This window comes from Neoarius graeffei, chromosome 18 (genome assembly GCF_027579695.1).
Source record: "Neoarius graeffei isolate fNeoGra1 chromosome 18, fNeoGra1.pri, whole genome shotgun sequence".
NCBI classification, from domain to species: domain Eukaryota; kingdom Metazoa; phylum Chordata; class Actinopteri; order Siluriformes; family Ariidae; genus Neoarius; species Neoarius graeffei.
This window is the reverse complement of record NC_083586.1, coordinates 58,539,230-58,549,333: the sequence shown is the minus strand read 5'-3', so window position 1 is coordinate 58,549,333 and position 10,104 is coordinate 58,539,230. Positions and strand designations below refer to the sequence as shown.

At 41.8% G+C, this 10,104-nt stretch overlaps 1 protein-coding gene across 2 annotated transcripts in view; it reads left to right on the top strand.

The window, feature by feature from the left end:
* Positions 1-5,268: 5,268 nt before the first annotated feature.
* Positions 5,269-10,104, top strand: part of akt3b (v-akt murine thymoma viral oncogene homolog 3b) — an 85,146-nt gene continuing 80,310 nt past the window's right edge. The window contains exon 1 of one of the 2 annotated variants that reach the window (XM_060899086.1): positions 5,269-5,287. The gene's annotated coding sequence lies outside the window, so the exon portion shown is untranslated. The other variant, XM_060899085.1, reaches the window with a different exon arrangement.

The window sequence follows — 10,104 nt, the reverse complement described above, 5'->3', positions numbered from 1 at the left end:
GTCTTTTCTACTTTTGCAACGACCAAAAGATCGTTAAGGTGTCGATAATTGTAGCCGCCGCTCTAGTGGATAAGTTTCTTGCCTTCTGAATGCGTTTGAGATCAAACAAACAGTAAATAGTAATAATAAAAATACTATAAATAAATATCCCTATTCTACCCCACAACTGAAGTAATCTGTATATATTACATCAAGATCCGCTCGACTAAGTAAAGAGAAACGACATCCATCATTACTTTAAGAAATTAAGTGACTTTTAATTTATAAAAAGAAAGAAAAAAAACATTGGATTGAATTCGAAGGCGTGTGCAAACTTTTGACTGGTACTGTGTATATATAATGTGTGTGTGTTTACCTGTAGATGATTCAGAGTCACTTTTTCTTTTTTTTTTTTAAACAGTGCCTCTTGCCTCTACGGTGCCTTTGTGGTCATCAGTAAAACAGCGCAGTGGATTTGACCTGATCCAGTTACCCGAGCCGAGAAATCTGACTCTCTCCTTCTCTGTTTCTGTCCTCTGCTACAACTGATACTTCCTCGCTCCTCATCTCCATCATCTCTATCACTGGTTCCACTGTCATCATGTCCAAACAGAAGATCATCAGTTCCCAAGAAGACCTCAAGAGTCTCTCACACATCAAGCTTGATCATGATGATCGAAATAAACTAATGTAAACAAACAATGAATAAATAAGCAGAAAACAAGAAAAGCAAAACAGCATTTGCAACAAGAACATGTAAAAAGCCACTAAATTAGAAAGTAACCAGATATAATATAGGTAATAATAATATCAAAACAAAAATACAAGGGCGGCACAGTGGTGTAGTGATTAGCGCTGTTGCCTCACAGCAAGAAGGTCCTGGGTTCGAGCCCCGTGGCAAGCGAGGGCCTTTCTGTGTGGAGTTTGCATGTTCTCCCCGTGTCCGCGTGGGTTTCCTCCGGGTGCTCCGGTTTCCCCCACAGTCCAAAGACATGCAGGTTAGGTTAACTGGTGACTCTAAATTGACCGTAGGTGTGAATGTGAGTGTGAATGGTTGTCTGTGTCTATATGTCAGCCCTGTGATGACCTGGCGACTTGTCCAGGGTGTACCCCGCCTTTCGCCTGTAGTCAGCTGGGATAGACTCCAGCTCGCCTGCAATCCTGTAGAACAGGATAAAGCAGCTAGAGATAATGAGATGAGATGAGACAAAAATACAAACAAGGATGCACTAAGCAGTTTTGAGTTTACATGTCCGAAAAGGAGTGGGCTGAAGTAAAAACTTACACTACCGTTCAAAAGTTTGGGGTCACTTTGAAATGTCCTTATTTTTGAAAGAAAAGCACTGTTCTTTTCAACGAAGATCACTTTAAACTAATCAGAAATCCACTCTATACATTGCTAATGTGGTAAATGACTATTCTAGCTGCAAATGTCTGGTTTTTGGTGCAATATCTCCATAGGTGTATAGAGGCCCATTTCCAGCAACTCTCACTCCAGTGTTCTAATGGTACAATGTGTTTGCTCATTGCCTCAGAAGGCTAATGGATGATTAGAAAACCCTTGTACAATCATGTTAGCACAGCTGAAAACAGTTGAGCTCTTTAGAGAAGCTATAAAACTGACCTTCCTTTGAGCAGATTGAGTTTCTGGAGCATCACATTTGTGGGGTCAATTAAATGCTCAAAATGGCCAGAAAAATGTCTCGACTATATTTTCTATTCATTTTACAACTTATGGTGGTAAATAAAAGTGTGACTTTTCATGGAAAACACAAATTTGTCTGGGTGACCCCAAACTTTTGAATGGTAGTGTATTTAATCCCACCCCTCTTCTTTAGTCAATATAAATTGATGATCTAGCTTCCTTATATCTCATCTCATTATCTGTAGCCACTTTATCCTGTTCTACAGGGTCGCAGGCAAGCTGGAGCCTATCCCAGCTGACTACGGGCGAAAGGCGGGGTACACCCTGGACAAGTCGCCAGGTCATCACAGGGCTGACACATACTAGTGCATCTCAAAAAATTAGAATATTGTGAAAAAGTTCAATATATTCCATCAGTTATTTAAGAAAGTGAAAATGTTATATATTATAGACTCATTACACATAAACTAAAAATGTTTCAAGCATTTTTCGATTTTAATTTTAATCAGTATGGCATACAGTACAAAAACATTAAAAAAAATCTCAAAATATTAGAATATTTCATTTCAAGTTTGAGTAAAACAGTATGAACACAGTGTATCTCTCGGTCTAGTTCAGTACACACAACCACAATCATGGGGAAGACTGCTGACTTGACTGCTGTCCAGAAGATGATCACTGATGCCCTCCACAAGGAGGGTAAGCCACAAAAGGTCGTTGCTGAAAAGGGTGGCTGGAAAAGGTGCACAAGCAACAGGGATGGCCGCAGTCTTGAGAGGATTGTCAAGAAAAGTTGATTCAAGAACTTGGGAGAGCTTCACGAGGAGTGGACTGAGGCTGGTGTCAGTGTATCAAGACCCATCACGAACAGACATCTTCAAGAAAGGGGATACAACTTTCACATTCCTAATATCAAGCTACAAGTCCTATTTACCCGGGCAAAAATGATCCAGGATTTACAGTGGTGCTTGAAAGTTTGTGAACCCTTTAGAATTTTCTATATTTCTGCATAAATATGACCTAAAACATCATCAGATTTTCACACAAGTCCTAAAAGTAGATAAAGAGAACCCAGTTAAACAAATGAGACAAAAATATTATACTTGGTCATTTATTTATTGAGGAAAATGATCCAATATTACATATCTGTGAGTGGCAAAAGTATGTGAACCTTTGCTTTCAGTATCTGGTGTGACCCCCTTGTGCAGCAATAACTATAACAAAACGTTTGCGGTAACTGTTGATCAGTCCTGCACACCGGCTTGGAGGAATTTTAGCCCGTTCCTCCGTACAGAACAGCTTCAACTCTGGGATGTTGGTGGGTTTCCTCACATGAACTGCTCGCTTCAGGTCCTTCCACAACATTTCGATTGGATTAAGGTCAGGACTTTGACTTGGCCATTCCAAAACATTCACTTTATTCTTCTTTAACCATTCTTTGGTAGAACGACTTGTGTGCTTAGGGTCGTTGTCTTGCTGCATGACCCACCTTCTCTTGAGATTCAGTTCATGGACAGATGTCCTGAAAATTTCCTTTAGAATTTGCTGGTATAATTCAGAATTCATTGTTCCATCAATGATGGCAAGCCATCCTGGCCCAGATGCAGCAAAACAGGCCCAAACCATGATACTACGACCACCATGTTTCACAGATGGGATAAGGTTCTTATGCTGGAATGCAGTGTTTTCCTTTCTCAAAACATAACGCATTTAAACCACAAAGTTCTATTTTGGTCTCATCTGTCCACAAAACATTTTTCCAATAGCCTTCTGGCTTGTCCATGTGATCTTTAGCAAACTGCAGACGAGCAGCAATGTTCTTTTTAGAGAGCAGTGGCTTTCTCCTTGCAACCCTGCCATGCACACCATTGTTGTTCAGTGTTCTCCTGATGGTGGACTCATGAACATTAGCCAATGTGAGAGAGGCCTTCAGTTGCTTAGAAGTTACCCTGGGGTCCTTTGTAACCTCGCTGACAATTACATGCCTTGCTCTTGGAGTGATCTTTGTTGGTCGACCACTCCTGAGGAGGGTAACAATGGTCTTGAATTTCCTCCATTTGTACACAATCTGTCTGACTGTGGATTGGTAGAGTCCAAACTCTTTAGAGATGGTTTTGTAACCTTTTCCAGCCTGGTGTGCATCAACAATGCTTTTTCTGAGGTCCTCAGAAATCTCCTTTGTTCATGCCATGATACTGTACACTTCCACAAACGTGTTATGAAGATCAGACTTTGATAGATCCCTGTTCTTTAAATAAAACAGGGTGCCCACTCACACAAGCACATAAGTCGAAGATGAGTAGCTGAATGGATCTGATATACCACGAAAAAAAGCCATTATTATTATTATTATTATTATTATATTATAATACATTCATTTTGGGTGTTTGATGCGTCTTTCTCTTTCAAAATTCTCTCAAAATCTTCCATATTTAACAAAGCGAACTTGGCGACCATGTTTGTTTACAAACCGTCCCAGTGAGTCACTCGCTAGCGCAGAAGTTTTACGTCTCCAACGTGTGGCATCATGCTGTCTTGACAACTGTGCAATATCGTAAACCATATTCAACGCTCATTCTCTATTGAGTAGAGTGACCCAAGCGATACGCTAACAATATCGCATGCTATCAAACCAAACGAATGAAACCTGCCAGAAGGGAACAGAACACGTATTTTTATTCCATCGAAAAAGTGTCCTGGATGGATCATAATTCTTTGTTTTTCACTGGATTTATTATTCCGGTGAGTTTTCATTTGATCAGATTGCAGACAGGAAAAGGAATTTTAATCCCACTGATGCTTTCATTCAATCGACACCCTCATCCTTTTTTTTTTCTTTCCCTTGGAAAACGTTCTTCCCTTGGCTCCCACACAGTCCTTGGAATGGTATAATCTCACACACACACACCTTCCCAAATTAGATTTACTGGCACATAGAGTTTCTACAGGAATAAACATGTAAACGTGCAGTAAACAAATGGTGATTAAAGTGAGCGTGTGGGAGGGACAGACGCTCTCTGCTGTGTCAATCATGTATGAGCTCGTGTATGTAGAAGAGGGTAGATAGCACTCTCATTCGCTGGGAGCACGTGATGGATGGGGGTGGTGTAGTGGTTAGCGCTGTCGCCTCACAGCAAGAAGGTCCGGCTTCGAGCCCCGTGGCCGGCGAGGGCCTTTCTGTGTGGGTTTCCTCCGGGTGCTCTGGTTTCCCCCACAGTCCAAAGACTTGCAGGTTAGGTTAACTGGTGACTCTAAATTGACCGTAGGTGTGAATGTGAAGGTGTGTGAATGGTTGTCTGTGTCTATGTGTCAGCCCTGTGATGACCTGGCGACTTGTCCAGGGTGTACCCCGCCTTTCGCCCGTAGTCAGCTGGGATAGGCTCCAGCTTGCCTGCGACCCTGTAGAACAGGATAAAGCGGCTAGAGATAATGAGATGAGACGTGATGGATGGAGAGATGGAAAGGAGAAAATGGAGTGTACATACTGTATGGTGCTGAGACAGTTTGTCCAGTCAGGGTGCTGGGAGTCATTCGTGCACACTGGGTGGTTTTGATGTATCTGGCAACCCTGTTTATGAAGCCTCGGCGCCTGATTGGTCAAGGAGATGATCCTGGGGCGGGGCTTGGGTGCGTTTTTTCTGTGCCTGCCTCGCCTTCTGTTGGGTTTGTGATCTATCCCTGTATCTATGTGTGTGTGTGTTTGGCTACCTGACCGTCTGTGCGGCTCTTCGGTCGTGTTCAGGGTCATTCGGTTCATCATCCGGTGCTGAGCGCGAGCGACGATGGCGACATCACGGGCGTCTTCCTTGCTTCCGTTTTGCTCGTGACCACTAGAGAGAGAGAGAGAGAGAGGGGGGGAGAGGCGCATTAAACCGTGGAATAAAAGGACGGAGGGTTTATATCGGAGCCCGGTACTGAAGAAGGGAGGGACCCGAGTGGGTGTCGGTGCGCGTGCTCGCCGTGGTCCCCCTCCTGGGGCGTGCGTAAAAGGTAACATCAATAGCGCACGGTGCGTTAATTGCTCTGTGATTAATTAATTGTGTGTGTGCGCATGCATGCATGCATGGATGGATGGATGGATGGATGATGATCTCAAGGCCTGGGTTCCACTCATCTGTGCATGAGTGTGAAGTCGGGATGCGCGCACTCGCACCCGCACCCGCCTGTGTGTTTCTCACCCTGGGCCTTAATAAATTTCACCGATTTGTGATTTTGCACGACTCTTCAGCCTGTTGGTCGCCTCTACAGCAGCCCTGCTCCACCATTTTGTTTTTATTAAAGCGTCACGACCAAGGATTAGACGAGTCGTGTGCGCGCGTACGCACACGCATGTTTCCGATTACGCGTCGCTTGGTCTGTTTATTCCTTCGTTTGTTTGTTTGTTTGTTTGTTTATCTTGTTGTTGTTGTTGGTGGTGCTGCTGTTCCAAGGCAGGCCGCACATTCAGCCGCACCCATAAATAAAGAGAGGAGGGACTCAGAGCCTCTACACAGACTATATATACATGTCCTTTATTATTATTATTATTATTATTATTATTATTATTATTATTATCAGCTTTAAGCGTCTCTTCCTGTCAATCTTGTAGCCTTTTTAGGATGTTGCAGTGGCGGTCCTGTTATATAACTGCAGGCAAAATGACACTACACTCCTATCCATCCACACACCCTTACCCTTAGAAAGGGGCCCCGCTTCATTCATGTTATTGATCACCCTGCTGTTTATTCCCTGTGATTTAATGGCAGGAGCAGTATGTTTTTGGCTGGAAACGGTGAACAATAGCACAGGAAGACTCTACCACAGGAATGACTGCAGCCAAGGCCGGTGGATTTGTTGACATTGGCTCTGCTGGCTTGTTTTCCTCTTAAAGCTGTCACTTCTTCTCAGTGGCCACGATTAAACACTTATTCATTCTCTGTTGTCCTGACACAAAGGAAGGAAAAATGGGTTTGTTGTAAACTAGCATCGGACGTGTTTGCTGTTTATGTTGGTGGCCGTGATTTTGGTTTCACACAATGGAGAACAGGGGCGGGCGATATGGTCACAAATATCGCGTTACGATGTGTGGTTCAGGTGAGGTTCGAAAGGAAAGCAGGAGAGGATCTAGATGGGTGATGAAGCTGGTAAACGGAATGATTGATTCGTTTGTTGGTTATCAGGGGAATGAAGAACAGAGGAAGTCGGGGGTGTTACAGGGCTGGACAGTATGATGGGATGATGAGTCGATATTGCGATGTCATGATGAATTTCTGAGATCGCAGATTGTTGTTTTTTTTTAATATTTATTTATTTAGTATAAACATTTTGTATTGAGGCAGCACGGTGGTGTAGTGGTTAGCGCTGTCGCCTCACAGCAAGAAGGTCCGGGTTCGAGCCCCGTGACTGGCGAGGGCCTTTCTGTGTGGAGTTTGCATGTTCTCCCCGTGTCCGCGTGGGTTTCCTCCGGGTGCTCCGGTTTCCCCCACAGTCCAAAGACATGCAGGTTAGGTTAACTGGTGACTCTAAATTGAGCGTAGGTGTGAATGTGAGTGTGAATGGTTGTCTGTGTCTATGTGTCAGCCCTGTGATGACCTGGCGACTTGTCCAGGGTGTACCCCGCCTTTCGCCCGTAGTCAGCTGGGATAGGCTCCAGCTTGCCTGCGACCCTGTAGAACAGGATAAAGCAGCTAGAGATAATGAGATGAGATTTTGTATTGAATCATCTTGTATTTTGTTTTTGTTAACTCCACAATGGAGGTTATGTTTTCAGTGCGGTTTGTTGTCTGTCTGTAAACAGGATTGCGCAAAACCTGATTTCTGTGAAACTTGGTGGAAAGGTGGAGTATGGGCTGAGGAAGAACCGATTACGTTTTGGAGAGGATCGGAGTCACAAATTTGGTTTTTCGCTTCGTTTTCACTAATGTTGCATTTGGCCTTGGTGGAGGTCTGCACTCTCCGAGTAGGGGAAAAGGGGGGCGTTAAGGTTTACCACTTTTTTTTTTTTTTAATTATAACTTCTTGTCTAAAGAATGTAACATTATTAACAGAACAAAAAGTCCGTCCCGTACCAGGACATGGTCTTCCCAGGCAGTCTCCTGTCCCAGTACTAACCAGGCACTAAAGGCACATTGGGTGGCATACTGATCATCCATAATCATACTAAAATACATAAATATGTTGTTTGTGATATTTTGACAGACTTCCATTGTGATATACAGGGGGATATAGCTATCACTGTCTGTCTGTCTGTAAACATTTTAGTTTCTGGAGCATAACTCAAACTATTAGGAATTTTTTCACGAAACCTGACTGTTATGTTAAAAGAGAACTGAAGGCAATTTTTTTTAATCAAAATTCTATTTCTCTCATTTTATTAAATATCGGAATGCATGCTTGATGGCTATTTTGTCGCTGCTATAGCAAGTTATGAGTGTTTGAAATGTGCTCTGTAATATAGATCAGTCCATATGTCAAAGCGATGGCCTTAAACGAGATTCGTTGAGACCTGTGCGAGACATCGTAGGACAGAAGTAAAACGTACAGCGGAAATCAAAGTGACCAACATCTGTCAACGTCGTCAAAAGACGCGCGCGCCCTCTTTCGAATGCTGATGTAATCAAGCCGGAAGTTTTGTTTGTTTTGATAGCAATCAGGAAAGTTTGAAAAAAGTCGGCAGTAATCGTCATTTAAACTCGTTTTTGTGCAATATTTTGTTTGGAAAACGGTTTTCAAAATGGCGGCACTGACACCTGGCTGACGCGTCACGTTTCCTAGTCTCGCACAAGTCTCGTGAAGATCACGCGGATAAGCGACGCCTGCCGTGGACCAAACGAACTAAATTCAACACGGCTAAAAACTGAATAGGCCGATAAGTATAATATTTAATTGCAATTAGTTGCCAATATGAGTCACGATATAAGGTTACTACAACCGAAAACCTAATTGAATAACACGTTAATTAAGAAATAAAGCAAGTTTAAAAATTACTTCAGTTCCCCTTTAAGTGATTAGAGGAGTTGTGCCTTTTGACATTTTGGGATTTCTGTGATATTTTTTTTTAAACGTATTTCCATGGCAACCAATTCAACTTAGGAAAATTTGGAGCAGGGTTTCGTGTGGGGGCCGGGGGGGAGGAGATGTGTCCTCTCCGGATGACTCTTGTTTTATTTTACTGGGTTCAGTTATCGTGCATTCTGATTGGTTCCTTCGTAATCTACAACAATGTCTGACATGCTCGTGATTAAATTCCATGCATTTCCAATGCAGTAGGGCCGAATACCCCACAGGGCCCAATACTGCCCCTTCCCTTATATTTCTAGTTTTTTTTATTTTTTTTATTTTGCTTATTCTAAATAATATTTTAGGCATTAACTAAAAGTCTTGCTAAAAACACACTTTTATATACTTTTTTTTTCCATCCAATGTGAAGGTGTGCATGTGATGCATATAATGTATAATAGAAATCCTTCTAATTATTCCGATATAATCTTTTTGATTTATCACCTGGTGCTAACAAACATCTCCGAGCACGTGTTGTCATGTAAATTATGATCTCAACATCCCACAATATTTGCATAAACTATTATTCTATTATTCATACGACCCACATGATAAATAGCTATATACACAATAATTCTGATTAGCTTTATTGTCATTGTGTAAGAGATTCACAATGAAATTCAGTGCGCTGCCTAACAAAACGGGCCTCGGAGATATATATCCACACACAAAGATTCAAGGTTTACAAATTTACAAAGAAAATTTATGAACGTGAAAGATGTACAGATGTTCACATAAATGTGAAACTGAACACTTGTGAAGGATATTACACTTGGTAATGGATAAATAGATAAATAACCATAACACGAGCATAAATATTGCACAAAATGTGGATAGATTGACGTGTTATTGATAGTCGTGTGTGTGTGACTTCAGAGCAGAGTTCAGTGTGGTGATAGATTTGGGATAGAAATGTAAATCCTGCATCTTTTACGTACTATGTGTATCTGAGGGCCGTTTTGTAAGGCAGTGCGCTGAATTTCGTTGTGTATCTTACATACTGACAATCCTGAATAACTTTTATTGACACTTCGCCGACCTTGTTTTTTAGATTTTCTACCCGTTTTATTAATTCGAGTAAAACAGACATCGCACTTCCCCTTTGTGCATGAGCACACATTATTTATTTAGATTTTAATATATTCATACATTCATTTGGGAATAATATGAATATTCTCCATCTGTTATCTAATCTGGCCCCTCCCACTCGGCTTGAATATTTGTGTCACAGTCTTTTGTTTTTGTTTTTTTTCTTCATTCAGCGTAAGCATGGATGAATATATATCACACAGTATAGTATGGATGTAGCCTGTATATCGGTATTTCTAAGGACCCAGATACTGATCGTTCTATAGATAAACACTGAGTGATTATTTCCATGGTTACACATCTTGTTTTGACTGCTTTAAAGTTTTTTTTTTTTAATTCTTATACATATGTAT